Source organism: Pseudonaja textilis, chromosome 3 (assembly GCF_049901715.1).
Source record: "Pseudonaja textilis isolate UNSWEBS1 chromosome 3, rPseTex1.2, whole genome shotgun sequence".
Taxonomy (NCBI): domain Eukaryota; kingdom Metazoa; phylum Chordata; class Lepidosauria; order Squamata; family Elapidae; genus Pseudonaja; species Pseudonaja textilis.
The window spans coordinates 121260892-121287172 of NC_141992.1; the positions used below are offsets into that span (position 1 = coordinate 121260892).

The 26281-nt window shown below is 36.3% G+C and overlaps 1 protein-coding gene across 3 annotated transcripts in view; it reads right to left on the reverse strand.

Moving 5' to 3' along the window:
* Window positions 1-26281, reverse strand: part of CDH18 (cadherin 18) — a 653626-nt gene that overhangs the window by 261612 nt on the left and 365733 nt on the right. Inside the window, exon 1 of one of the 3 annotated variants that reach the window (XM_087930729.1) lies at window positions 19133-19637. The exons of the other annotated variants lie outside the window; for them this stretch is intronic. The gene's annotated coding sequence lies outside the window, so the exon portion shown is untranslated. Of the gene's footprint in view, window positions 1-19132; window positions 19638-26281 lie in introns of those variants that run through there. 3 annotated transcript variants of the gene reach the window in all.

A 26281-nucleotide genomic window follows, 5' to 3' on the forward strand; every position in this document is an offset into this window, starting at 1 on the left:
TTTAACATAAATGAAAGAAGATTAGAAGTTAGACTAGAATTCTTTGGAGTATTTGGGGATAAGAGAAATATAATTAAAATGACTTTAAATCCAAAGATGATTTACATTTTTGAGAGATCTTCCTACATTTATTCCATCATGTTATTTTAATTTAATTTACAGCATACTGAATGAATTTCTTTGCTGTGAGACTTTTATTGCCCTAATCATAATTACTTGTTGGGAGAAATGGATTTAACTTTCCCCACTTTCAGGTTTATGACTGTGCATTTTTCTATAGCATTTGTGGTAAGCTGGTACGAGAATTTTAGAATACGGTTCCTTGGGGACTCAATTTGAAAATATTTGTTCTCTTTGAAATCCAGAAAAACTAGTGTGATAACTTTTTAATGGAAGGATCAGTATAAAGTGCAACATCAGGTGATCATGTCCCTTAGCAATAGCAGTGCTGGCCACCTTAAATGAAAACGGTGGGATCATTAGGTGAGGACCTCACATAATCCAAATCTCTGATTTTCTACTGACTTCCCCTTTGACTTTGCTTGTGGGAAGGCTGCAAGTAATCTCAGAAATCACAAGCTGTGCATGGCCAAGGACTGGTCATAAGTCCCCCCACAATTAGGTTTCTCATATCCTTTAGTGCAACTAAATTCAAGGGAAAATGTTTACAACACTTTTACAGAATTAAAAATGAAAATGATTTGCCTTTGATTGTTTTTCCATTCACCTTACAAATTGTCATTGGTCAGTATGAACTGATGCCACCTAGGTTGCTTTGGATAATATGAAAGGAAAAATTCATGGGTTGGTGAAAGTTGCAATGGATGGTGATAAACAAACAGTTAATGTTTGTGTGCCTTCACATTATATAAAGGAATAGTAGCGCTATTACAGAAAGGTAGCAAAAGGAATACAGAATCGGTTTAGCGGTTGATTTGTTAAGTATTCCACAGAAGGTGTTTGATAAAATTCTTATTCTAAAAGTTAGAGGAAACAATAAACAGAAGTTGTAAAAAGTTGCTCAGTTTTATGCAGGGCAGAACATGTGCAGATTAGTTTTTTGGCCTTCATCAGGTCTATGAGCAATACAGGTGGCCCTTGACTTATGATCACAACTGAGCCCAACATTTATATTGCGAAGTGATAAATTCGTTAAGTGATTTTTGTCCCATTTTATGGTTTTTCTTGCCACATTTGTTAAGTGAATCAGTGTACTTGTTAAGTTAGTAACATGGTTGTTAAGTGAATCTGGCTTCCCTATTGACTTGCTTGTCAGAAGATCACAAAATGGGATCGTACTTTGCAACTGTCATAAATATGAACCAGTTGTGAAGTATCTGAACGTAAATCACATGACCAGGGGGTTACTGCAAGAGTCATAAGTGTGAAAAATGGCCAAAAGTCATTTTTTCAGTGCTGTTGTAACTTTGAATAGTCACTAAAATGAACTGTTGTAAGTCGAGGACTACCTGTATATGAATGTGAAAAAGAAATTTTCCATATTAAACAATAAGTAAGCTTAAACAACTGAACTTTTTGCATGCATGCAGCATTTAAGCTTTGTTTACAAACTCAGTAAATATGATACATAGCAATTCAAATTAAAAGAGGGAGTAAGACAAGAAAGTGTGACATTGCCTTAGTTTTTCATGTATTTGTTGATAACTATATAGAGCAGAAGCACAAAAGGTGTAAGGACATAAATGCCATGTTGTCAGCAAATAACCCATATGATTTGTTGTCGGTGTTAAACAGAGTGTATAAAGAGTCAGGATCTGAAAATGAATCTACCAAAGACCAAGCGAGTCATACCTGGCAGGAAAAATGGAATGTGTTTTGACCTAGGCTTCATGAAATCACAAAACAGACTCCTTGTCCCAACAAAACCTCTTTTTATTTGACTAATGTGAATTTCTATCATTTGCATCCAGCAAAGTCCTGGCAAAAAATTCAAGGGTAAATTGCAACTACAGACTTTATCAGGGTTGGAGAGTTGCCAGGCCAATAGCTTCCAAGAACAACGCTGTACAAGGAAATACTTGGCAAGATATCTCTGTGAGTCACGAACTCAGATAAATAAATCTTCACACTCATTAAATGAACTATTTGTCTCCTGCAAACCCCACTCCCCTTTCATTCCTATTTATTCCCTATGGGAGGGGCCATTCACTGTTCACCTGTGCCTTTATTCCTGAGTTGACCCTTGTTCCTTAACTGTTTCCTTCTCCTGATAGCTCTGCGCATGTTCACATCAGGAACAGGCTCCAGCTGTTCTGCTGTCCCACTGATCTCCGACTGCAAAGGCAGCTGATAACTGTCAGATGGCCCTGGTACCATCTCTGTCTCCGATGCAGAGCACTTATCAGAGCCTTCCCCAGACTCCAGGACTGGCCCATGTTCCTCCCAACCTCCTCACAGTCCGAGTCTGCCACCAGCTTTGCTGGCCGCAGGTGGGCCACAACAGAATGAACAATTGAAAGTTATACATTAATGCCAATAAATAAAAGAACAGGTAGATAAATTTGTGTACCTTGATAGGAGGGTTACCAAAGGTAATAAAATGGATGAAGAAATTTTAAGATGTCCAAATGCTAGTAGAAGGATAATGGACAGCAAACTGCTGCAATATTGTGGCACGATGATAAAAACTCTGTGGGTCACACAACAGCAGCAGTAGGTTGCATGCCAAACTTTCATATGGCTTGTCACATTTCGAAAGGTGAAAAGAAACAGGGAAGTTTCTAGATCTGCCATTGAACACATGGAACATGAAGCATACGGAACAGCAACAATTCTATTTAAATACTTTTCTGCAAAGGGAAATAATAGTTTCTAATAGCAACTTGTGTGCTGCTTCTTTTTACTGAGGGTTTTCTGTTACAATAAGCAGGACTTAAAATATATTAGAGGATATTTTGTTTGGAAAGACAATCAAAAGCAGCAGAACTACTTGTAATTCCTTGAGATTTAGCAATCCAAGCAAAACTAAATCATCAAAAAAGAAAAAGGAAAGAACAGAACAGAAAAGAAAAGAAAAAAGAAAGTGTGTGTGTGTGTGTGTGTGTGTGTGTGTGTGTGTGTGTAAAGTTATTTGAAATACTTCTCTACCTCATTCCATTCTGTTTCCAAGAGACTCTTAAAAATTTAAAAACAAAACAGAAGAATTTCTAAATATCTTTGCATTTTGCTTGTGAAAAAGAAACTTAACTTCTCACACCCTTTGTTAAAAGAAATAGTTGTTAAAAGAAAGAAAACACACAATCTGGTTAATAAATATTAAACTATCAGCTTCATATAGCCTTTGAGAGGCGGCTTGCTAATATTATTTCTGAGGGCTCTCAAGCTTAATACCAATATCATTTAGACTTATATATTGTTCCATATATATTATTTACAACACTCTCTGAGCAGTGTGCACATATTAGCATATCTGGATCCTCATTTTACCCTTGATCTGGTCAGGATCGAATTCCTGGCAGTTAGCAGAGTTAGCCTGCAATACTCATACTAACCACTGCTCCACCACAGCTGGTATATTGCATTCCCTACATATATACAATCAGTATCTTTGGAGTTCTAGGCATAGCTGTAGGCAATTTATTCTTGTATCAGCCAAATGAAACTTCCACTTGATGGAACCTTTTACAGTTAAAAAAAAAAGCAGGGGTATGTTTCATAAAAGAGCTTCTATGTGCATCTTTGCACAAGGACATTTCTGCCCTGCACAGCCAAGCCATTAAGAGTTGTTTTGAAGAATCTGGGGAAAAGAAATAATTCTTGTGAAAGTGAATAGGCATTGTTCTCATTTTTAGGTATTTTGGTACATCATTCCTCAACCAAATCAAAGAGAAGAATTGGCCCATCTCAATTATTAGATGTATACATTAAATAGATTAGATAGACCATAGATAGATTACATTTTTGTGTGCTCAGCATTAAAATCTGAAAAGTTTGCCAATTGGTAGACTTTGTATAACACTCTTTTATAGTGAGAGATATTGCACTATCACAACTATTGATTTACTGTCACAACAGATTGCTATTGAATGGGGATAATGCATCCCCAATTGTGCCTAGAACTGCTGCAGTCTTTCCTGTAAGTGGCTCTTTATCTTTAAAAACTAAATGACAGACAGATGTTCAGAAAGTGCAAATTTCTCCATGTTTCTCAGATATAATTGGGGGAAAGGTGTGCTTTATTTTTGCGTATCAATCGTCTGAAAAAAATAATCACCTGGAGGAAAAACAGTGGCAACCTTAACTGTACTTTACAGAATAAATATTCTTAAGCTATTTAAGTGGAAAGAAATTCCAACCATATGAATGCAATAGCAGTGTTCTAATTCAAAACATCCATTTGAAGTTTTCAAGGCAAACATAAACACTTGGAGTATGTTTTCCAAAGTTTATATTTATAAATACAATGTTGTAAATCAGTTAAAGTGCAAAGAAAAAAGCAAAATGAAATATTTTCTATATTATTTTTATAGGTTTCTTTTCTTTTCCTTTTTTCCTTGTTGTATTCATAAATAACAATACAGTGAAAACTAAGCTCAAATATTTATACTCTTTTTCCTATCATAAAAATAACTCAATGTACTTTGCCTATTAAGGTCATCTTTTCCTGAAATTATACTGATCAATTATATAGGTTTAATAGTTTTCTTTGTTCTAATTTCATACCATTCTTCTTCTTTTTTTTTTAGAATATAAGAAAATAGAGAAAGGTAGTTCTTGACTTATAACCACAATATGAGATAAAATGTGTTGTTAAATGTTGTGGTCATTAACTGAGCCATCATGTAATCACACCCAATTTAGCCCAATTTGTGAGACCAAGGTGATTAAATGAAATATCATGTAACCACAATTTATGACATTCCCTGACACTTTGCTTGTCAGAAGCCAGTAGGGAAGGTGGAAAATGACAATCATATAACTGTGGGACAATAGAGTAAAAAAATATGCAACTGTTGCCAAGCATCCAAACCTTGATGACATGTCCACGAGGGACACTGTGATGGTCATAATTTGAAGGACAGGTCATAAGTCTTTTGCTGACATTAGTTGCTAAATAATTGGTCATTAAGCAAAGACTTTTGGAACGCAAGCACATACATCTTCATTCATACTTATTAGCATATATTCCTCAAGGGTTCATCTAAGGAAGAAAGGGAAACATGATCACTCCAGCAACAGGTTTCTTCTATCAGTTTCTTTCCTTGAGTATATTTAGTTTTAATTTTTTTTTTTTAAAAAAAGGGAGGTGATATGCTCCAAGAAAACTATCATGTTCAAGTTGCACCTATATAAACTAAAACTGTTTTGAAAGTCAGGAGAAGTTTCATTGGCATTCTTTGAAAATAAAGAAAAAAAAGCTTGAAGAGTTTGTTTTTCAGTAATTGCTTTGGACCTGAATGTGCTTTCCAGGAAGAAAGAGTAGGATACTAAAGGATATGGCAGAGGATGACTTCACCTGTTTCCTTTCTAGTAAACGGATGCTTTGGGGGTACCTTTGCCCATAGTGAGAGCAATTTTATAAACAAAGGTACCTCCTTCCTTGACACACTCAGAAAAGTCCAAAAAAGTCCATTATCTTTAAAAGACAATCCCAATTCTACACACAGCTGCAAGGAAATCTGGTCCAAAAGAGGTATTTCTTGAGAGAAGTACTCCACTCCTCCACTCACAATAGAATTCCCTATGCCTCCAAGGTTTAAATTTTGGGCCTGGACAATCTAGACCTGTGCCGCCCTGCAGTCTGATTAAAGCATAGTTCATAAAATTGTCTGCTATAACATCTTACTTGTCAATGATTTCTTCAGTTTCAATAACAATAATACATGGGCAAACAACCATTACAAACTCAAGATAAACCACTCCAGACTCAATTGCAGAAAATATGAATTCAACAACAGAGTGGTCAACACTTCGAACACTCTACCCAACTCGGTTGTTACAGCCTCAACCCTTCACAGCTTCAATCTCAAACTGTCTACCATGGACCTTACCCCATTCCTAAGATCTCCTTAAAGGGGGCGTGCATAAGTGTACCAGCATGCCTACCATCCCTGTCTTACTGTCCCCATTTATCTGTATTTACTTCCTTTGTTCTTTTTTATGTTCATACTTATACTTGTTATCTTGTACATGTTTGACAAATAAACAAACAAACAAAAAAAAGAAAAAAACTACTGTAAACCTATTAAACTGGAGATAATTATTATACATCAACTCAAAGCATTCCTGTTTTAATCTAAGAGCTGTAAATGCAAGCAATCATTCTTTTAGATGGAAAGCCAGGTATTGCCCTGCCATATAAACTGTCTTTTGATTCTACTTTTCTTGTAAAGTGTCAATCAGGATCAGAGCTAAGCTGCTAAGTTGTAATAATGTTCTGAGTGTTTAGCTGGCCAAGAGTGAATGCAAAAACTGTAGGAAAATCATTTTATTAAATACACAAAGAAAGCTGTGGGGCTGAACTGTGAATGGAAGATAATGAAAGGTGACAATCCACAGATTTTGGAAAGTCCAATGTAGCTTTATATTAAGCAACAGAAAAAGAGACCAGATTGATGCTTGTTAGGTATGTCACTGAGAAATCTATGAACTTGAGAAAGTAAGTTATTTATTATGCATTTCTTAATTTAAGCAAAATCCATGATAATGTAAATAGGCTTTAGTGTGCTGAGTATGATTATATCAGTCTATGTCAAAATAAAGAATGCATGTGAATAAAGGATAGAACAACAGTTCAGCTTTGGATAGGGAGTATAAACAAGGATGTATGGTTAGTTCTGTAACTAAACCCTTGATTAAGGACATGTAATTAATTATTTCATTCGTTTCTGGATTAATGTACATATGATCCCAAGTTAGTTGGGAATATGCACACATATATATTTTTGTATGCAGGTAAATTGTATTGTTGGGTGAGAACCCAAACTATTTGCAATTAATATTGCACTGCACAATTTAGATTTTAGAGTACATCAGTAGTGGGATTCAAAAAATTTTACTACCAGTTCTGTGGGCGTAGCTTGGTGGTCGTCGCAGGGGAAGGATACTGTAAAATCTCTAATCAGAGGTGGTATTTGCCGATTCTCCAAACTTCTTAAAATTTCCGCTAATGGTTCTCCAGAACTGGTCAGAACCTGCTGAATACCACCTCTGGAATACATGGTTAAAAGGACTAAAATGTACATTACGTTACAAATTAAAACAGAAACTTTATAAAATAATGTACTACTAGTGTATGATTCCAGAAAATTTTACTAGAATGTATAAATGTATTTCAAATTTATGTTGGAAATATGGACATTAAAAGTTATTTTATTATGCCTGGTGGACTTGTAAAATAAAACAAATATCTTTGGGCTCAAATACATACAATACAAAGAATTTTAACGATCAGTATTCAACTGAAATCAGATTTTTTTTTGCTGGGATTATGAACAAAACAATTAGAAAAAAGTAAGACTACTTTTATACATGATTTCTGCTGCAGGAATGTCATATGTTCAAAAGTGGTAAGACTGAAATATTCATATTTTAGGACTGGATGATGAAGGTTACAGAACTAACAGAGATGGCAAAATGGACTTGTATGATTAGAGAAAAATAGCTATATTTATTAATAACTTAAAACCTCTTATGGACTTTTTGCTAAAAAGAGAAAAACTTCTGATTTATGGGTTTGAATATTAGAAAGAACAGCTGTAAGAAAGAAGAAATGTATAACATAACCTTAGAAAGATATATATATATATATATATATATATATATATAGAGAGAGAGAGAGAGAGAGAGAGAGAGAGAGAGAGAGAGAGAGAGAGAGAGAGAGAGAGTGAGTGTTGGTAAAATATAAATGTATCTATAACCACTTCCAAGCAGATTGGAAGTTTCTTCTTTCAGATCTTTTTCTTTTTCTATTTCTTTTTCATTTCTTAATTTTCTTTCTTCTTATTTAATTCAAAATTTGTACTGTTTTTTTAAATTCTGTTGAGAAACACCTTCAGTAAAAATTATTTTTAAAAAATGAATATGAATTTGAGCACCAGTGTTTGACAGAATAAAATGAACATTCCAAGTTACAAATATTGATAAAAATAAAGCAAGTAAATTAATTTGCTTAACTTTTTAGAATATTTACTAAGATAAGCAAAAGTTGATAAAATGGTATTTAGATAGGAATTGTTGAAAGAAGCAGAAATAGCTGTACTTCTATCCACTTTGTTATATGGAAATGAGAGGTCAATATTGTCAGGAGAAGCAGAAAAAGTAAATTGAATACAATGGAAACAGTTTCTATGATGAAGAAACTAAAAAAATAAGATCAAGAACATATAGATGCTAGGTGAATATGGACAGAATAGAAAAGTCAGCAAACAATATGGAATAAGTACAGTTTTATTATACAGAGAAAATTAAAATCAATTCACGAAACATATATACAAAGTCAGAGTAAATGTATCCAAAGGAGAAACCCAAAAACATTATAATTGAATGGAGTTAATGAGATCTTCAATAAGAGAACAATGAGAAATTTAAATAACAAAAGGCAATCTATGGAGCAGAATGTGGAAGATGCAAGAATGGTTTGCAAGGAAAAGAAAGGTACAGTGTACAAAGTATAGGGAATTATTGTGGAATGCATCAGTTTTAGCCATATTTCCTTTTTCTGTTTTCTCTCATCTTATCCTTTTAGGTTATTATTATTATTATTATTATTATTATTATTATTATTATTATTATTATTATTATTATTATTATTATTATTATTATTATTATTACATTTCTTACTGCTTTTCTGTACCCTGCATAATATTGCTTACCTCAAGAGAATAACAAGACAGACATGTTTGCGTGTTATTTTTATTTTGCTAGCAGCAGTTTTCAAACTTACATAGTGAGATAGCATTTCCTAAATGTCAATTCTATCTGCAAAGCCACTTAATGGTATGGGATCCCATGGGGGAAAAAAAAGACTTAAAACAGAACAGGCAGAATAGTTCAAGCCTACTACTGGCTGGAAAGGAGCATATCTATTTTGCGATTGTGAGGTGTAACTTTTGAAGCAAGTGCATGAATATTGAAAATTGCATCTCTGCTTTAATGTCCGTGAAAAGCAGCTCTTTCAAAGTTTCATACAGCATTAATATTTTCTAGTACCTGGAATAAATTCAGACCTTTTCTTTTTCCTTTATGCTTTCCAGAAATTCAGTTGATAAATATAGCTTTCAATTCTTTCGTATACTGTATCTGGTTGCCATTTTTTTCCATAGCTATTGTTTTTGGATACTGTCATTTGTGAGTTCTGAAAATGCTTTACCACCAGTAACAATTTCTAAGTTTCATCTTAACTTCCAATTAGTGTGGGCATAAATTACTGGAAGCCTAAGTAGGACAATGGACAATGCAGTAAAGGTAGGGAAGTATAAGCACCTCTGACTGCCTTATCTCTGCAATTACAGTGCTATTAATGTAAGAACAAGTCATTAATAGGCTAGGTCAAGGAGAAGGGAAGTATCACATAATAATGGAAGTGTGTAACTGCAACAACCAAATAAATAAATGTCTAAATCAGGTTGCAATATTTATTTCAATAGCAACTTTGTAGAAAGTAGTACACTGTGCTATGAGTTTAATAATTATAATCTAATAATAATAATTTCCCAGAACCATCCTCTTAATTTCAATCTACTAATGGTCATCTTTCAGTCCACTTCTCAGAACAAAGTGGTAACCAAATTGCTCTCTGAGCTGCCCAGGTTTTATCCCTTTTTTTGGCTTTCTTCTTCCTTTTTATTTTCTTTTTCATGAACTGCAACTCTATTCAAGGTCAATCACAGGTCATGTCAGGAGCTCCTGGGAAATGCAGCTCCTTATCTCAGCAGCCCCATTACACTAGACACCCTTTAGTTCCCTGCTTAATAAATCCCATTAGCTTTGTTAATGGATAATGTTTCAGCTCAAATAAAGCAATTTATTTTTCCTATTACATACTCTCCCAGAAAGGCTGGGTAGCAGAATGAGAAATCACCATTCGTGTAAGTACATAGTTTGACTCTAGCATTGACTGAGATGGCGTTTATTTCTGTTCTGTTCTTCACATTCTGATCCAGCAAAAGCAGTCATCAGAAGAAAACAAAGTTAAGTAGATTAGATTTAGCAAATGTATCAAATAATATTCCTTTCATTATATCAAGACCAGGCTTTGATCAGATTCAAAAATCAACATGGTACAGAAAAACAGGTGAATGCTTAGCTTATGAATATAAAAAGTGGAGGATCAGAATTGTTTCTATTTGGCAGACTGCCTGGAGAAGAAAGTATCAATATAGTAGCTTTCCTCCATTATCTGCATCAAATATATGCCATTCAAATACATTACCAAGATTCTACATTGAACAGGTTTCATTTAGTTAACATTCTATGGCTAGATTCAGAAGGTTCTGCACTAATTATCTTAGCTGTGAAACAAGGCCATTAATTATAAAAAGAATTGCAATCTACCTAGGGAAATTCCAAGAAATACAGAAGAATATCTACTAAATACTGTCCTACCAAAGACAGAAAGAAATATTCTCTCTGTTGTAGGTTTGCTTTGTGATGTGACACCAGTCAAGACAGAGATGCATACAATTGCCCAGGGATTTTCATTATAAATAAAGATTTGTTTAAAAATTGTAGAGTTACTTCTAGAATTATGATACTATTGTTTTATAACATATCTAATTTTACCTTCTGTTCTACTTTATCTCTAATTCTGTACTTGCTACTTCTTTTTTGTTGCTCTTATTCTTTAACTTTTTTCCTTCCTGAACTTTTCCCAATCCATATTGCTCCACAGATGAAGCTGTTAAGGCAAACCTCTTCAACACATTCTTCAGTTCAGTCTTTGTTAACAATAATGGCTCATGCCCCTCATTTCCTAATCATACAACAAGTAACTGCCATGATCTACAAATTGACTTTACTGAAGATAATGTAGAAAATGCACTACACCACCTTAAAGCATCCTTATCTATTGGCCCTGATGGGTTATGTGCATTCTTCTTAAAAAAGCTCTCCACTACCATAGCAGAACCACTAAGTATAACATTTGAGTTATTCAGAACCAGCTCTTTACCAAACCTATGGTCTTTAGCAACGGTCATCCCTATTTTCAAAAATGGTGACCCTTGCTTGGTTTGGTAACTACAGACCAATCTCATTGTGTTGTGTTACATGCAAAGTTATGGAATCAATTATTAATCAATGCATTACCTTCCACCTAGAGTCTAACAACTTACTCTCCAATAATCAATTTGGTTTCAGAAAAAAATTGTCCTGCAATTTGCAACTTCTACACTGCAAAAACATATGGACTACACTTCTGGACCAGGGTAAAGCAATAGATGTAATTTACATTGACTTCTCAAAGCATTTGACTCAGTGGTACATGATAAACTGCTGTTAAAATTAAATTCTTACGGCATTTCTGGATCTCTTCACAAGTGAATTATCACCTTCCTGACAAACAGGCAACAAATAATAAAAATAGGAAACGCCCTATCAAACCCTGCACCAGTTATCAGCGATGTCCCTCAAGGGAGCATTCTTAGCACCCACACTCTATATAAATGACCTTTATGATCACCTTATTAACAACTGTGTCCTCTTCGCTGATGTAAAACTATTCAACACCACCATCAATGCTACCATCCTTCAAAAAGACCTTGATTATGTGTCTGAATGGTCTAACAATTGGCAATTCCAAATATCTATCAACAAATCTCTGTCCTACACATTGGTAAAAAAAATCTATATACCAAATACAATCTAGGCAGATATGACCTTGTTGATGACCCTCACTTTGTCAAGGACCTTGGAGTTCTCATACTGAATGTGCTAAGCGCCAAAACTCACTGCATTGAGTGCAGTGACAGCATTGTCAAAAAGGGTTTAAGAGTTGTAAATTTAATTTTACAAAGCTTCTCCTCTGGTAATACTGTTTTGCTAACTAGGGTATTCAAAACATTTGCTAGACCAATACATGAATTCAGCTCTGCTATCTGGAATTCGCACTATATATCTGACATAAATAAATTGAGCGAGTCCAGTATTTTACCAGAAGAGTACTATATTCCTCTGTTTACAACAGAATACCTTACAGCACTAGACCTGAGATTCTTAGCTTAGACAACCTTGAACTACACTGACTAAGATTAGACTTCAGCATAGTACATAAAATCATATCTTGCAACATCTTACCAGTTAATGAATATTTCAGCTTTAACAACAACACTACAGCACACAACAGATATAAACTAAATGTAAACCACTCCAAACTCGATTGCAGCAAGTATGATTTCAGCAACAGTGATCAATGCCTAGAACTCACTACCTGATTCTGTTGTCAGCTGCTCAAACCCCCACTCCTTTACCCTCAAACTAACCTCCATTGACCTCACCTCATTCCTAAGAAGTCTGTAAGGGGCGTGCATAAGCACATAGTCGTGCCTACCATCCCTGTCTTATTCTCCCCAATTATTAGTTCCTATGCCTTGTATTTAAACTTATGTTTATTCTTATTTCTGTTATATTGTAAGCTTTTGACAAATAAATAAATACATAAATAAATAAAATAAACAGTCAGTACTGTGGCTTCCTGTTCATGGGTACTGCATACAAGATCAAAGTTGTCACTGCTCTGTCTGAAGGTTAGAGAAGCTTCAGGTCTTCCAGGCGGTGGTGGTGATTGCTACTGTGGTTCCCTCTGGCTTGCTTCAACTTTGTCAAACATAGGTTCTGACGGGACCAACATCTGAGTTTTCATTACTTGACAAACCTGGACTCCTTAAGTCTGATAGCACTTGGCACCTGGTTCAGATCTTTTCCAAATTCCTTGACTCTAATAAAGTTCCCCTCTGCATCTCTTATTTTTTCTAATACCTGGACCACTTGGATTTGCAGAGCTGTTTGGAGAAGTTCATCTGATTTGGGCTGTCTTGTCCATCCTGTCACTCTCCATCTCCATTCTTTAGCTCTTCCAGCAATCTTCTATTCTCATATTTTCTACCACTGCCACCACACTTTCCAACTTCAGTTAGACCTTTTCTTAAAAGACTGACTTTATGAAAGGTGAAGATTTTAAAGCAAAATAAGGGAGGGAAGAATCCACATACTTTCTCTTCACCAAAACCAACTCCAATTTCTAAAAGACTCACTCTGCACTTATTTATTCATTTTTATTTTTTTATCCTGTTTCTTTCATATATAGCTCGAGATGGCAAACATATCAATGCTCCTTCCTCATCCTATTTTCCCCACAACTTTGCAAGCTAAGTTGGTTTGAGAGTGACTGGCTAACAGTCACCCAGCTGGCTTTTCAGGATAAAGGTAGATCTCGATCTCACAGTCTCTTGGCTTCTAGGTTAGACCTCATTCATTCATTCATTCTACCCTTTACTTAGGAGTCAAAATGGCACATATGGTATTATCTCTTTTTACAACAACTTTTTAAGAAACTTAATTAGCTCAAATTCACTCCCTTTGTTCAAGATGGACTAAAGTTGGACCTGCCCACTCCTAGACCATCACAATATTCTAGATGACTAACAACATTAAAAGATTCAGAAGTGTAGTGCATACACTCTATCAAAATATTAACTGAACCTTAGTTGTAACTAATCCTCAAGCCAAATAGTAAGCATCAAAATTAACATATTCACAGACAATTGTTTCCTTGCAACACCATCTCTTATTTATTATGTTTCTCCTGCAAAAAATGGGGAATATATCAAGTGGAGTTCCCATAGTTATTAAACGAATGTATACTGGACACAGATACTGTTGTTGTTGCAAGCTTCCTTGAGAAGGAAGGAAGGAAGGAAGGAAGGAAGGAAGGAAGGAAGGAAGGAAGGAAGGAAGGAAGGAAGGAAGGAAGGAAGGAAGGAAGGAAGGAAATAAATCTGCTTTATCTGGAAGTAATCAAAGACAGTTTGAGTCCCGAGTACAGAAAGAATTGTGGGGTGGGGTCACCCCAAAATTACATTTACCTGCCCCAAACTAACGAAATAATCCTCAAAGATCTTTCTACCACCAAAATAGTGAATAGTCAATGACACTAAATGAATAATAATTCCATTAACACAAGTCTATTGACAAAATGCAATTGCTTCATTCTGCCTCACAGTAGCTCATACAAAATTCTGAATTTGGACCTGGAGTGCTTGCTTTATAAACTGGAAGCATCTAAACAAACCACATAAACTCTAATAAACAAAGAAAGTAAGTCCTGGTTCACCAAGTATTTATATAATCATGTCATGTTAGTACATTGATATAACAGATAATGCTTGTACATATCATATTCTGTTGCACAGTTGAAGAGAATTTTATACATACAGAAGTGTGTGTGTGTGTGTGTGTGTGTGTGTGTGTGTTTCTGGAGATATTTTATAAATGCTTAAACATCATAAAGTATTAATATGCAGTGGAACATTTATAACTTGAAACTTAAAAGGACAACCTCAGAGATTTGCAGGATAATCCTATGGTTGCTGAACTGGAAGCAAGTTTTACTCTATTTTGTAGGCTTACAGCTGAATAAACATGAAGTGGACTGCAATTGTAATCCATATTAGGCTGTAACTTAAACAGCCTACTATACAGTAAGCTCCAATGAACATAATGATACTCATACTTCAGAGTTTACACCTGTCCAACTGTACATGAACATTATTTTCTCTCATGACTGTAAATGTTTCTGTTGGATAAGCTGGCCAATATGTGTCTTGCTGTGGTGTTGCTCAAATGCTTGAAATTTATTTTTCTCCTTGTAAATTATAGTTTTATACTTGGAAGAGTCAGCAATTTGAGTTGCTAATGCTATATATCAATGTTTAAAAATGTTGTATTCCAGTCAAGCAAATTTTCTCTTGCCATTGAGCAATCTATGGAAAGTATTTTCAGTACATACAGTATTAGAATTCTTCCTGCTTACCTATATATATGCTTGATCACACACTGTTTAAGCAAGCACCCATTTTTCACTTCAACCCAAAAAGTAAAAAAAAAAACCACCCAAAACTCACTATTGCCACTTCTTAAAATAGTTCAACATTAAAAGAAAATGGGCATTTATTTTAATAAAATTTTAACTCTTCTGTATTGGATGACCAGACTTGCCCCAATTCCACACACCATCAACAATCACTTTGAAATGTGTGGAATACAAATCATAGAATCCAGCAATCAATCAACCAATCAAAGAACTGGAATATGACATTGATTGGTTTTTTCCTATTTTTAGCCAGGCTTACTTGACAGAGACTATGTTTATTATCCACATTTCACTTTGCATATCTCACTTTGTTCAACACTCACTTTCAAAAACTCATCTGAATCGCCAGACCACGAGTATTTCCACATGAGGATTATGCATCAGACTGAATGTAGTTTCAGAACTCCGTGTTCCCACAAGGTCAGCAATGTTACAGAGCTTGTATGGTTTACTTCTGGATCAGTTGAAACAACTTTATTAATATTTAAATTTTCTAGGCACCCAATTCCAACAAGTGTGTGTGATTTAACGTATACAAAAGCTAAAATGAAATCCAAAAATCTTGGGTAACCCAAAGGGAATAACTACCAATTCTCTTCCCTCATGCATGGAGATAAGAACAACAAAAGGACCCTCAATTACTCTAATGAAAGGATTGGGAGGAAACAATGTTTTTAAATCCTCTGGATTTGTGTCAGTGCAATGAATACTACAAAACTATTTATTTGTTGAATAGTAAAACATAATTAATTAAATGAATTTTTCCAGCCTAACAATTACCTGAACCTCACATTTACACACAACACACACATGTATATATGCATATATGAATGTATGTGGGTGGATTCTTTTTTCTGTCCTCGATGCTCATCTCTTTCCACGAAACTCTTGGGGTGAGCAGTTTTCTCAATAATTAAAATGGGAACATCCTACCCCTTTGATGAAGCCACCATGACTATCATCAACAAGCCAATTTTCCTCAGTGCAAGCAAAGACTCATGTACCTTGGATAAAAAGAATGAATGAATGAATGAATGAATGAATGAATGAATGAATGACAATGCTTGGCAAAGTTGTGAAAAGTAAAAAGGGAAGACAATGGATAAAATGGATGGATCAAGGAAACCAAATGAACATTCTTGGAAAATTGTTATGAGAAACAGGATGAGACCCATGTCACTTGTTCAAATCTGTCAACCACCAGTCAAACTCAAGTCAGTGGTATATAATTAACTCATCTCTGTTTAATACTCAAAAGAGTACACAATGACTTAATCTGGGAGCTACTGACTGTGAGGTTTGAAGTGAAGAGGTTTTTTCCCCACCCTCTTCGCTTCTAAAATGAAACCTTCTTTTCACATACCTCGATGAAATGAGTTAAAACCTAGAAGTGGCAGAGGAACTACATTTTATTTTAAGATTCCTGCTGTGATGTATTTTAATGGTGCAGATGGCTTATTTGCTTGCCTCTTTGATTTCACAGTAACCTAGATAAGCATACAAATTCATAACTTTCACATGCCAGGTGACTGTTAATGGAATTCACTATGGGTGGGGTTTTTTGCCATTTTATATTATTATTATGTTTTTTATTTTAATCCAAAATTGGTAATTTTAACAGTTTTTGTTATTATGCATGCCACCCATTAACTATGTATGATGGGTAGCTGTACAAATGTGATTAAATAAACAACCTCTGCATAAGCCTTTCCCTATTACAGTCTAGTCATCTAAGCAGAGGTTGCACTTTATTATTAATGAAGTAGGAATATTTTCTGGTTTTCCTAAAGGTTTATATGTAGTAAGGTAACATTTCTGAAAGTTTATTCAGAGTTATTCACCACAATTACACCTTCTTTTCAGTTCAACTTCAACAATGTTATGGTTTATATATCAACAGTTCTAACAGTTCTGATTGCTGATAGGAAGTTTCATGTCATCTTTACAAAGTGATAATCACCTAAGAGCTGAAAGTGCAAATTTGTTCAACAAAGATGGAGAGTTATACTTACACAGTTATACTTTAGCTTCTATCTATGCAAAAGATCACCACATAATGTGTGTGTGTTTTTTTTTTACTTCTAAGCAAATCTAACTGACTTCACTGAGACTTTCATCCAGTAAGTATGCAATGACTCGCAGCTCCAAGAAAAATATTGCCACCACTAGCAGGCTTAATAGAACTTACATTACTGGTACAGTTGTGAGAATCCAATGTATAGGTGACAAACAGGAAAAACAACATTGAGAAATGCCACTGAGTTATCACCAGCAGAATGAAATCTACACCTGCAATATTATTACTAGCAATCACTTCATATATCCCTTGTAAAAAGGGAGAGAGAGCGGGAGAGGAAGGGAGGAAGGAAAGAAGGAAGGAAGGAAGGAAGGAAGGAAGGAAGGAAGGAAGGAAGGAAGGAAGGAAGGAAGGAATCTAGACAGATTGTTGCAACACAGTGCTGGATGCTGATAGATCCAGCCTTAAGATAGATTTCTAGATATATAGCCAAGCTTTCTAAAAGTGAATAGAATGTCTATTCAATCATGTTTACACCTTGTATAGTGCTCTGATTAGTAGCTGTATTTAGGACAGCCGCTTTATTAAAATGAAAGAAAATTTATTACTCATCAATCATTTTTAACTTGAAGATCCAGCAAAGTTAAGCATTATTACTGTCCAATGCTTAGAAAGAGAAAAAGTGAGTAGATGGCTTGAATGTCATTCACTGAACTCAGTGGAACGGAAATATATTTAAATTTAGCTAGATTAAACCCAGTCCACTCTTACTTCATTAAACTGTAATCAGCAGCACTTTATGATTTCACATACAAATTAGGAAAACGAAACAAGAACTCTCATGCTTCTCATTGCAAATTCCTGTTTAACGCCTTCATGTGGAATACATTAAAATTTATATATAGTGTAATATATATAGTGTAATAATATACTGGCAATTTAGAAAGAACACAGCTGGCCCCTTTTCCAGGCCCTTTTCAACTGAGACGGGAATCAGGAACTAAAAGATTGTCGGACATCCTTCCTTGCCTCTGTCTCCGGAGCCTTCAAATTATTTCCACAACCCCTCACAGTTTCCCCCCTCATAGTCTTACACGTATCCTCTCTTCCTCCCCTCGCCCCGCCGTGGCAAAAATGGGACAGGTTTCTAACTGCATCTCATTTCCTTTCCAATGTCCTTCTCTATCCGGGAGAAGTAAAAGGCAGAGAAAGTTTAGAAAGCGTTAGGAAGAAGGCGCTCCCCCGGCAGCCATCCTCCTTCGTTGCATTTTTAAGGGAAGGGGAAGGGAGAATAAATAAATAAATAAATAAATAAATAAATAAATAAATAAATAAATAAAGCAAGCAAGCAAGCAAGCAAGCAAGCAAGCAAGCAAGCAAGCAAGCAAGCAAGTTCAGCACCCGGGAAAGCAAGATCAATGGGGACTCAAGGAGGTTGCGTTTCCATGCACCGACCGAGCAAACTCCGCACCTGCGCCCTCTTCTCCTGATCGGATCTGACTGACAGCCCCACTCCACGGGGTGCACGACCCCCCCACGCCCCCACCAAAGATGAGGAGCGGCACCAAGGTTCGCCGCTGACATTCACGAGTGGGGGTAGGGTGGGGTGGGGGGAATGGAGAAAGGAAGGTTAAAAAAAAAAAACGCATGCACGCGCAACCCAGCACCCGGGCGAGGATGTTCCCCCTTCCTATTCCTTCTTTTTCTTCTTCCTTTTTACCGGTAGCTTGCACTAAACACGTTCTGGGCTAGGCTACGCAAAACCCACCGCAACCGAGGGAAGTCGCAAGTACCGGGGCAAGGATTTCAGAAGCTCTCGGGCGAAAAGGCAGAAAGAAAGAGGCGAGAGGGAGGAGGAGGAAAGGGGGAGACGCACCGCGGCCGTGCAAACATTGCAAGTCGCCGATGCCCCGACCTCTCTGGCGCTGCAAGGACTGTGTAAAACGGCAACCTTCCGTTTTGCCCCGCCGCGGGAAGAATGCAAGAGATTTGGGGGTTGAGAAGGGTTGAGGGTGGGGTGGGGTGGGGTGGGGGGAAGGAAGGATCGTTTGATTTCAAAGCCTTACCTTAGCTGGCGTGCCCTAACTGGTGACAGGGAACTTTAAGGGCTAAAAGAGAAGGGAAGGGTGGGAGAGAGAGAGAGAGAGAGAGAAACTGAGGGGATGAGGAAAGAGGAGACTTGTGTCCCCCCCCCCACTATGCGCAGCTGCTCCCAGTCCAGGGAGAGCCGCGATCGAGAGGCGCACTGGATCCCAAGCTCTGGGTTACCTCCAAAGCAAAAAAAAAAAAAAAAACACCTCCTAAGCTGCTGGCTCGCTTTTTGCTTTCTGCGGCTCGGGAAAGCGGCGCTGATTGGCCATCTCTGCTTGTCTGTTTGGTTCTCGCCGGAGCCACACAGCCTTCTCTTCGCCCTCCCTTTTCCTCATCCCGGCTAGGAGACCCTGGCGTTGTTCGGCCGTGGGCGGGCAGGCGGCGGAAAGGGCGATCTCGCCCGGCGTCCTCGCTCTCAGCCTTTATCCGAGCACATTCCACGGCCGCTGAAATAGAAAGGGAGCAATGGCTTTGCCAGCTAGCCAGTTTGTTCAGTAAAATGAGAGGGATGAGGGGGCTGCGGGGGTGGGGTGGGCGTGCAGGGCAGAGAAATGCTTATAAATAGTTGATCTATTTATTCGGTGGGGTGAAGGCATCAAGTGCAGGAGGAATTGGCCAGGAAGAAAAGAACACGTTAGGAAACATGCTCATATTTTGGAACAATTTCCAGAGAGACTCGGGAGCACACCTAAGCCAAGTAGCCACCAATCTTGCAAGGGATAAAAGCCAGAACATCTACTTCTAAAATAATAATCATTTTTTTAAAAAAATGTCCTGGAAAAAGTGGAATGGGTTAAAGATAAATGGGGATCATATTTCAGAACTGTAACCTGTGAAAATATGGTATTTTCATCTACCCATTTGCTCTGAAAAACCACTTGGAAGAAAGAACAGAACAGTCTGGGTCTTCCCATCTGCAGTATGTCAAACCGACCCATGTCCTTTCATATAGTACCATACCTTTACTATGGTATATGCTTCCATAGGCCATAAGCCATTTGGGCATATTTGGACCTAATAACCCACTTCAGAGTTGGAATTAAGGCAGGGGATTCACCTCAGAAAGATTCTTCTGTTCCTTTTCCATTCAAGCTGTATCCCCTGAGACTTTAGTTGACAGGCCAGGGCATGTTCCCTTCAAGAAGCAAACCTAAGTGGGAAAGTCTATTTATGATTTCTGTATAAGACAGAAAGAATCTTTGCTTCGTGGTCTTGGAAATTTTCAGAAGTTTTATAATGATAAGATAACTTAGGCAAATATATCTAGAAGGGGGCGGGGGGAAGCCTGATTGAAAGCGGAACAATAATACGCATTTCAAATGTCTTAGCTGGGTGAACAGGACCAGTCCAAAAACAAAAAGATTGTGAAGCTTTAAAAAAAAACAGTTACAAAAAGAAATAAATCTTTTGAATGATAACAAATATTTCTTTAAAAAGGATTTGTTTGCCCAGTGTGCAAAAGGGCATCAGGCAAGATTCCCTGGAGAGATCACAGCACAAAGCAAAGGCACAACAGGGTAAGCCTTTTGCAGTCTTTCTCAGCCTTTAAGGCTGAATCCAAAACTACACCCTCTTTGCTTGAGTTTGCTGCATTTGTAAGAGACATTGCAGTTATTTTGCTAGGACAAAAACAAGGGAAAAATGCCCATAGTTGGGTCTATCTGGACTGGAACAACATCTAAGCCAGTTTCTTTTGCAGGACCTTTTTCTGAGCACAATCATGGCAAAGTATCAACCAGCAGAAAATGCCCATCATTGATTTATATATAATTGTTATTTGTGCATTTATTTTTCTCCAGGAAGAATTGTTTACAAGAGAAAATAATTTTTTTAAAGTGTATTTAAAACATTTGTGAAAAGGAAATTGTAATGCTTATAAAACAAATGCTCAAAATAAACCAATATCTCAGTTAAAAAAAAAAGTAGAAGAGCAAAAGAATATACAAATTAAAGGCAGACTAGTCCAGGGTAAGTAGACATATCTTTAATTCTGAAAAGTACTCTAATTAGAATGCTGTCAATCAGAAGGACCTACCTGCCTACAACACTCACAACTGAAACCATGTGCAACCCCTCCCCCAGCAGATTTTAATGCATGGATTAATAGTGTTAGGAAGACAGTCTTTTAAATACCTGTCAAGCTTTAAAGACCAGCAGTTGCCAACTGGTGGGCCATGGCCCACTGATAGGCCATGAGAAAATTTTGGTGGGCCACAGAGAAATCTTACCCCCAGAGCACCCCTCCACCAAAGCAAGTAATCCAGGCTACGCAGAAACACAAGGCTGCACTGCCCACATGGCCCGCGGGAACTCTCCCTGTCCACTCACTCCTTACCCACAAACTTGCCTGCTAAATTGCTATTTTTCCTTTTTCCGACCATTATCTATTCTGCTCTGCCAGGAGATTTAGATTAGCTAGGAAGCAGGAAATGGTTGGATTTCTTGCTTTCTAGCTAGTCTTTAGATTTTCGGATCTGCTTTTAAGCAGAGCTGAACCTCCCTTAGGACTGAAGGTTCTATTATTCAATGCAGACTCACGGCAAGCAAATTTGAGAGACTGAACTAGCCAATGGCAGACAGATCGATCACTGAATGATTCTGTGAGCAACTCAATCTGCCTGCCTGCTTTGCCTGATTTTGGGTAAAAGTTGCTCTTTTTTTAAATAAAAAATTCAATATTTACATACATGGTGTGTTGTGAGTTAATTTTGTGAGTTTGCTTGCAAGCAAATTTTATGTGGCAGACTGCGCTAGCCGATGACAGATAGATCAATCACTGAATGATTCTGTGAGCAACTCAATCTGCCTGACTGCTTTGCCTGATTTTGGGTAAAAGTTGCTCTTTTTTAATAAAAAATCAATATTTATATAAATATTTATAATATTTACATACAAGCCATGCCCAGCCAGTCACATGACCACCAAGCCACACCCACAAATTGGGCCACACCTACAGAACTGGTTAGTGGTCCCTGGGATTTTAAATTATGAGTTTGGTTGTCCCTGAGGTCCCAAAGGTTGGCGACCCCTCTTATAGACTATTATTGCCTTAAATTGGGCACAGTAGCTCTCAGGAAACCTTTTCATGTTTGTTGTTATGAGGTCATGTGTAGCTGTTCCACTGACTAATCAACCTGTGACATTCTGAACCAGTTGCAATTTATGGACAGTTTTCAGGAGTAGCCCCACACAGAGTGCTCTTCAGTAATCTAGTCAAGAGATGACTTGGTCCAAATATGGGTGCAGTAGTCCTATACTCATATCTTGAGTTCATCCTTTCAAATTTGACCCAAAATTTGACTCTCTTCTGTTTGATTTGCAGGATGAGAAGATAGGAAATTGGTTAGGATTTTTTCATTCTTTGGACGGGTTCTTGCAAGATTTTTTTTTCCTGTGATTTCAGTGCATTTAAAGGAGCCAACTGGTTAGATTTTAATAGTATAACTTCCAAGTATGAGGTGGGGGAAAGGAGAGATAGAGAAAACAAATTAATTCTAAAACATAAATAAACAGCAGCTCTTTGACTGATATTTGGAACTGGTTCATCAACCATGTATTAAAGACTAGTAAAATATGTAGCTATTGCAGGTCCAGATCTATTTCCCTTAAGAACATTTTATGTTCTGGTAAAACATCTGCTGAGCCAAGGCTGAGTATATATATTCAATTTTGGATAGCACATTATTCATGTGAGTTTCAGGCCTTAATGCATTCACCTACAAACTTTTTAAAAAGTTAGGCTTTCCAAATGAACTGCCAAAAAATACCTGATGATATCATTACAATACATCACTGACTTGACTACAAAACAGTTACCTGTCCTTAATTTGTAGATTACTCTGTTTGCAACACATCCTTTTAATACCTCACAACCTATCTATAACTGAAGTATTTGTGTAGGTGTTTTCTTCCTTGGAAAGTATTCATTGTTGCTATAACTGAGTGGACCCAGTTTACTATTAATTATTTTCTTTCTTTCCATCTTTCTCAGCATTATGGACTTTTTAAGTGGACTGAGTCTTCACCTGTATCTAAAACACACAACTTACCTGTACCCTAAATAAGACCTGTAGATGGATTTGTTCTACTGTATGTGTTCCATTTGTTTATTTTTTTAAGCTGTTCATGGTATTCTCCAACACCAAAGCTCAAAACTTTCCTTTTAGTAGATAGATAGATAGATAGATAGATAGATAGATAGATAGATAGACAGATAGATAGACAGACAGAGTTTTAAGAGCAATTGTAAGAACTAATACAAACTAAAGTACAAACTATTTTCCTTCTATAGTCTCATAGGGAAAACTAATGCCTACTCAGTTTTGATCTTTGTAAGTATATGGCATTTGAATATCTTTTACAAGGCCTTTATTGCTACTTCATGAAGTGCTAATGTATGCCATATTTTTGTTGTTGTTTCCTTTACTATTAGCAGTTGATTCTAAATGACCAAAGTTATCTACCACTTCAGGAACTTTACTGTCAATTCTAAGGATGGTTGCTGTGCTTGCTGTCATGAGCTTGGTCTTCTTTATATTTAATCTTATTTATTTAAACTTTATATTGAATTTTTACATTGTGTTCCTTGACTTCATTACTAGATTTTGCAGATCACTTATATTTTCCACTATTGGAGTAATATTGTCAGCATAGTGCAAAATATTGATGTCACTATGAGTCAGGTGGTATACAGATTTAATAAATAAATGTTTCTTCCTCCAATTTTAAACCACACTCATCTTCTAGTATAGCATCCCTCAATATATATTCAGCATATAGGTCAATTAAACAAGGAGAAAATATTCAACCTTGTCTCAGTCCTTTGAAAATTTTACTATGTTTTGTTTATTCTGCAGCTTCCAACAGAATAAACTTTGTATACATTTAGTATGATGATACTGAAAATTTCTGGTATTCCTGCTTTCTATTGACATTTGGCTGCCTTTCTGCAACCAATAAACACATATCGACTTGTTTTGGGTATTCTTTTGCTTTCTTAATTATTCACTATGCATCATCAATAATGTCTTTTGTTCCTTGGTGTTTTCTAAAACCAACTAGAGCTTCTGGCATCTCCCTTTCCATGTAGTGCTCTAATCTCCATTGGATGATCCTGAGCATTATTTTGCTAGCATGTGAAATTAAAAATAGGATATGGTAGTTTGTGTGTTAAGTCTTTTAAGTCTTTTTTTTAATGTTTATGTATAGAGTGATCATTTCCAGACTGTTGACTACTGTGTCATTCTTGATTTGCTGGCATAGTTTGATCAGAAACTTTACTGCTTCCTCTTCTGTTACCTGCCAAACCTCTATAGATATTCTATCATTTCCTGTAGCCATCAAACTTGATAATGCCCAGAATTCTGATGGGATTTCAACATCTACTACTAGAGATCCCTAAGAAATGTCTTTTAAGATATCTTTAATGTTGACAGCTCTACTATACAGAATTTCAGTATCCTCCTTCCCTCTTGTTTGATATTTCTTGAATCTGTTAATATCTGTTTATCAGTGTCCTTTAGTGTACTATTTCAACATTGGAACTTCCTTTTCAATTCATAAATCTTTTGAAAGGCTTTCCTTATTTTTCCATCTCTGTTTCTTATGTCAGTGTCTTTACAATTGTTGTCTAGGTATTGTTTCTTGTCTCTTCTATCAGCTCTCTGAAATTCTCTGGTAAATTCTTGCTTTACATCTTTGACTTGTTTGTGGCAATTTTTTATCTTCTGCTGTGACATCTTTGGTTTCTTCTATTTCTCGATCTTTGGCAAGCTTTTTTTCACACTGATCTTTAACAATTTCTTTGATTTCATTTCATAGTTTCTATGATTCCTTATAAATGAGATTCAGGACATCAGAGTGATTCCTGATGTTCTCCTTCACAAAGATGGTTGTATGTTCAAGATCATAATGTGGGAAGTGGCTGGCTTTGTTCTTCCATTTTACCTTACCTTGCAAGTTGCATATGAATAGTTTATTATTTGTTCCACAATCAGCACTTGGCCATGCCTTTGATGCTACAGTTTTGCTCCTCCACCTCCTTTTAGATATAAGAATTCTATATAGCTCATCTGTTGATGTCCATGTAAACATATATCATTTTGGTTGTTTGATGATCATATTAGCTATGAACAAATCATTGCTCTCTTTATTTTTATTTCTTAGATCATACCATCCAATTATGTTTTCCTTAACTATTTTCAGCTTTGGAATTGTAGAGCCATTCCATCAATAGGTTGTATTTTGCACACTCAGGCTGTCAGACTGAATTTGAACACAAGAGTCATTGCTCTCCTCTTTATCTGCAGCAGTGTTTAGAGCACACACTAGAATAATTTATCATATTTAAGACTTGACAATTAATTTCTAAGTTATTTGGCCATTGATTACATTACATCTATCATCACTATATCCATTCTTGTTCTTCCAAAAAAGATTGGTCCAATATGCAGGCCCAATCACCAGACCAGATAAATGAATCATTTCCATTTGATTTGCAAATGAAAGGCTGCTTAGAAATGAGCCTGCTTGGAATGGACCCTATTATGTACAGTTTTGAATGTTGTACATCACTATAATTAACCAATCATGAAAAACATGTTATATTCTCAATAGTCACAGTAACATAGTTGAAGTAGAGGTTAGAAGGTTCACTAAGGCATTTATTCTTTTCAACAGCATTCCTACTTTGGCCTAAGTAACTCGGGACCAGTTTTATCAATTACCTTAATAAGTAGGCATTCATAAGTGAGAAGGCAGGTGGTCTGGTTTTCATCTACTGCTTTCATCTATGTCTAATAAGCAACGTTAACTAACATTCAAGGCACTTCCAATAGATAGAAGATGCATAATAAGCAATAGACGAATTAAGTGATTTATGAATATGTGAATAAAAATATGAATTCTAATAGGTAAAATAGGTTGTCACATCATTCTTTCTGATTATGAAAGCAACTCTATTCCTTTGTTTTTATTGTGTTCCAAATAGAGAACATTCTGACTGACAATGTTCAATTCCAGGCTATTTCAATGTGTAGATGCCTAAAATGTTAATGCATGGTCAATTCATTTCACTTTTTCAATGTAGATGAAATTTTCCATATTCACTCTTTTTATGTTCCCAT